This window comes from Manis javanica, chromosome 8 (assembly GCF_040802235.1).
Source record: "Manis javanica isolate MJ-LG chromosome 8, MJ_LKY, whole genome shotgun sequence".
Taxonomy (NCBI): Eukaryota; Metazoa; Chordata; class Mammalia; order Pholidota; family Manidae; genus Manis; species Manis javanica.
In genome coordinates, this window is record NC_133163.1 from 109,311,764 (window position 1) to 109,316,857 (window position 5,094).

Sequence of the window (5,094 nt, forward strand, 5' to 3'; positions counted from 1 at the left end):
GCTTGAGAAGTTAACGGGTTGAAATACCAGCTCCACTGAGATTAAGCTGCATGGCTTTAGGAAAGACATACAACCTTTCTCAACCAGTTTCCTCAGCCATAAAATAGAGGAAATCATATTTATTCTGCAGGAGCACTGTGGGGATGAAATGACAAAAGTTATGTGAAACTGCATTTTGAAAATTATGACATGCAAGGCAAATGTTATTTATAATATTAACCAAGTGTTATTGCTATACTACTACTATTATTATACTACTACTACTATTATACTACTGTTCTACAATGAATAATACCCCCACAATAGAAATATTAGGGTATTAAACAGAGAGGAGGAGATAGAATAACACTGAAACTCTTGGTCCTTTACATTGTCCCTTATCCAGGTCTTGGAAGACCAAATATAACAGTCTTATCCAAGACTTATGTGACTTGATTTAGAAAAATGAGAACAGACATTTCCAAAGTTGTTCATCATTAAGTTCACACCTACTATGTTGTTTCATTGATCACACACTATTTCCAAGTACACCCTCTGTGCCAAGGCCTGGGTTGAGAACATCAAACACTCCCACAGAGAAGAAGACAGAGTGGGAGCAAACCTCTGTCAGGCACAGGAATTGGCCCAGCAGGTGCTTGCCTGCCTTCCCTAAGCCCAGCACAGAATTGTACAGTAATTTCATTTCTTGAGAAGAGTACCTTGTACAAGGTATCCATTAAGGGGTTGTCCTGATTTCAAATCTTCATTTTCTGACGATAGGCCATGTTTTTATGCTGAGCATATAGTTAGCATAATTTTCATCACTTTGAGATTTCTTATATTTTTATAAATCTACTGGGCATTCGGCATCTGTCTTTCAGCTCTCAGGACCAAGATACAGATACAGGCTCTCGGACGAACTTAGCAATTTAGTTCAGCCAACGCTCATTGAGTGCCCTTGAACACAAGGTATTGTGAATCACCATGATCTTCACCACGTGGGTCGACGGCTGAGGCCGGCCACGTGGAGGGCAGCCGCACGGGTGCTCTGAAGCCCAGCCCGCCCAAGAGCCTTCTTTGATGGAGATAACATATAACCTAAAGGAAAACTTCAGCCTGCGTGATTAGAGGTCTTTTTAGCTGGGCCATGAGTGCCGAGGAACACAGAAATCTTTTTTATTTTAATTGTGAAACATTCCAGCTAAAAAACATCCTCATGGCTGGCATGTTTAATTGAGCTCCTGAGAGGCTGTGTCGGTGAGACTTCGGGATGAATCGCCTGCAGTCCCACTGGTCTCACCGAGAACCCATTGATGTTTCATAAATCCGAGTCGGTACAAATCTAATTGAGTTACCATGCTGAATTAGCTCCCATCTAAATGGCATTCATGTCTACAAATGGAATAATTAGAGTCTAGAAAATGGGATATATCAAGTGGTATCCCAAGTGACAGCAGAGACGCGTTTGTATTCATTCAATCAACTGCTTAAAAAAAAAAAAAGCCTCTGTAAGACTTACCTTGGGCTGGATGATTAGAGGCGCTGTGTGGGCACTTGGTTTCTCTTACTTTTTTTCAAATTTATATTTACTTGCAAGAAGCCCCTTTACTCATTCTTCAGATATGTGAAAAAGAAACGTCAGGACCGACGTTTGTTTTTGACGACTTAGCTTAAAAAAGGAAAAGAAGAGAGAGAGGGCTGGACTCCATTTCAGCCCACAGATCGGTTTATTTTTAACAATTGGAAATGGCTTCCTGATTTCATTGCTTTTGAGCTGCGTTTTTTTTTTCTTTTTCTTTTTTTCTTCTGCATTTGCTGCTAAGTACCCTGGTGAAGATGAATTTACACCCTGGGAGGCAGGTGGATTCCGATGTGAATGTCAGACCATCCTCTATTTGAATAGTGCCTAAGTACCTTAATCATAAAAAATAAAGTTCACATCTTGTCCAGAAAGGCTCTCATTAAATGGTTTTATTTCCAGGTTATTTTAGTTGTGAAATTTAGGATATTTGAATTTAATGCTTTCTCGATTAAGAGTTCAACTCAGCAAATATTACGATCAGGAAGAAGGCATTTTGACTATGCAGGCTAATGGCCTCCTTCTAATTCACACTGTAGTCTTCCATCTAATTTACATGCTTAGTTTATTTATTACCCCAATTAAGTTTTGCAAATAGTTTGCAATGAGGTCCCCATGACCTCATAACTCACAATTACTCTTGGGATCTCCTGCCCATTTTGGCACATTTTGAATAATACTGCAATATCTTCCAGGAAAGGATTGTACTTAGAAAATGATAGATGGTGATTGGGAGCATCTTGTCCATAAAAGACAGGATCTGAAATGTGCCTTTGGTCTGACAACTGGTGTGCAGTTCACAAACCGAAGCATTTGGCACTTCGGGTTATCACTGCTCCCTATGTCGGTGGTCTGGCTTGTCAAGGCTGGAGATGCTCTGCCGTTGGAAGCCTGCCTGCTGTAAGGCTAGCCCTCGCAGCACATAGGCAGTACGTGATATTATGTGATGGGAGCCAGAAGGATTTATGTCCCTGACCCTCTTTCCACTCTCCAATTTAGTTTAATTTGTGTGTTAAAAATTTGAACTGGTGAAATCCAAATTAAGTCTGTAGTGTAGTTCATACTATTGTACCAATGTTAATTTCTCCATTCTGACAAATATACCACATTTTCATGAGATGTAAATGTTAGGAAAAGCCGGGTGAGGGGTATATGGACACTCTCTGTACTATCTTTGCAACTTGTCTGTAAATATAAAAGTACTTCTCTCTGTACTCCAATTTCCTCATCTGACTGGAGTGTGTCATCAATAATGCATTCACTTGGGGGCTCAGAAAGGAACAATTGTGAAAATAACTAAAAAGTTGTACTCTGATGGAGGTGAGTGTTGTGGGCAAAATAGAGTTGGAATGTGGACAATACCTTTAGATATTACAGAAATCATGAAATATCTTCAGAGCTAATTAGCCCAATCTACCTTTACAAATGAGAGACCCAAAGTGCTGAAAGTAACCCATCCAGGGATCATAGTCAGAAACAGAACTCACACCTCCAAGTCCCCAGCCACTGTTCTTCCCACTGGGTGCTGTTATTTCCCCATGTTGTGCTCAAGACTGGCCTGATGAGGGTCAAGCAAAATGATCCACTGGGTATTTCCTTTCCAGTTTTGAATTGAAAAGCACTCCTGCACACACACACTTCTAGTACTTTATCAGTATGTGATCACAATGAATTTCCAAACCAAAAGGCTTGCCTGTTAAGGATGGTCAAGTTATTAATGCAGAGAAAACTTAAAATAAATGCAGTCGGATACTGGATAGAAGTGGGGATTCAATCGGTCTGATAATATCCAGCTGCATAAAACATCTCTACAGACCTGTCCTGTAACACCTGAAGTTAAACACCCTGAAATCTAAGCTCACTTCAAACCAGAAACCCCTCCCAGTTTCTCCACAACACCTCCCAGCCCCAAACCCCACAGCATTATCTCCTCACATTTCTCCAGGTGCAAAATCTTGGAGTCACTTTTCTCTTTTTCTGTCACAGTCTTTTCTGGGATCCTCCTGAAAGTAGAATCTAAGTCTGACTCATCTTCACAAACTCCCCAACACCTCACGGGATGCCCGGTGCCTCTCACGCACCAGATGTTCAAAACTGTTGCCTGGGTGTATCTCGGGGAAAGCTCTTCTGTGATATCTTTCAAAGGTTTATGTCAGGCTTCCCCAAGGTCCCGAGGAAAGAGGATTTCTCTCTGCTTCTTTTCACACCTGAAATCATGCAGTATTAAAAGACAAATTAATTCATTTCACCACAGATCGGACTAATGGATAGACTACTTGTCTTGCCAATGGGTTTAGCCTTGGGCAAGTATACTATGGATTCAATGAGACTGAAGAAAGGGTTATATGCAGCTTCATTCCCACAGTGGCAGGTCTATCACTAGAATCCCATCCACTCAGAGAAAGTCTGCATGCAGCAAGCCGGTCTCTGCCTCTGGGCCTCTCTGCCCCCCTCAGCTGTCTCAGTCTCTGTCCGCAGTGCTGCCACCCCTCCAGTCTCTGCTCTCCTGCAGCCTTGTACCCATGCCACCACGTTGCCCAGAGCACTGGGAGGAGCTCTTTATATAGAGTCAATAACAATGCATTGCCCACACGTGTGTAGTGAGCTAGCTGACCAGGGCCAGGTGAGAATCCTGGCCACAGGAACCTTCCCTTTATCCACACTACCTCACATTAAATCAGATCCCAAAAGAAAATTCAGAAAAGAATCTCGTCCTCTGCCAAGTTATAGGAGATTACACTTTTAATATTCAACATTTCCACTGTAGGTTACTATAAATTTCATTAACATGTTTGCGATTCCAATCTGTGGATATGTCCATGTATCACCACACTGTAATTTACCTTGTGCCATTTACCTTGTTTGTGTTAACATCTCATCTTGGTAATTCAATCCCTGACTGTGCACTTTTTGAAATAATCAAATAGTCAAGTACAAGTTGGATTAACATTTTGAAAGCTGTACCCAGCAAAAGTGCAGAGGTATGGGACAGTAACCCAGCTGAAATCTTAAATAGGCATCATTAATTCCAAACTGGGGCAGTGCAGGTGAGAGTTTGCATCGAAATAAATGAATCCTTTACCTGGACTCTGTAGCAGAGGACATGGGAACAGCAGCTCAGTCTACACAGCTTTCAAGAGGAAAGTTTTCCCAGGTACTGTGATCCAGTAAGGAAAAGCTTTGGGGAAGTGCCTCTCGAATAATCGAGAGGATTCCAATCCACTTTTGTGTGTCTCCTAAGTCCTAGATCATTTATTCACGCCAGTTATTTATCTGCAAAATTAAAGAAATAGAATCAATAGGCAAGATGAAACTTCTAGTGTTTGTCCAGTAAAAACACAGAGAGAGTCAAAATTTCTGGGTTGCATAAGAAAAAAAAAATGTAGTTCTCTTTATCAAGGGTAAAAGTTTCTGTTGCTTTTGACCTTAACTCAAATAACTTAAAAAGGAAATGTGTTACATGATGAGGAAGTTCTGAGCTGGGCGGCGCCAGCAGCCGCTTGGGGCTGACGTGGGAAGCCCAGGTCTTTTCCATG

At 41.5% G+C, this 5,094-nt stretch overlaps 1 long non-coding RNA gene across 1 annotated transcript; it reads right to left on the reverse strand.

The window, feature by feature from the left end:
• Positions 1–1,500: 1,500 nt before the first annotated feature.
• Positions 1,501–4,822, reverse strand: LOC140843295 (uncharacterized). Its single transcript, XR_012120921.1, has 3 exons — positions 4,641–4,822; positions 3,494–3,765; positions 1,501–1,648 (listed from the first exon to the last, which is right to left on the reverse strand). It is a non-coding gene; the product is annotated as an uncharacterized lncRNA (long non-coding RNA).
• Positions 4,823–5,094: the final 272 nt, after the last annotated feature.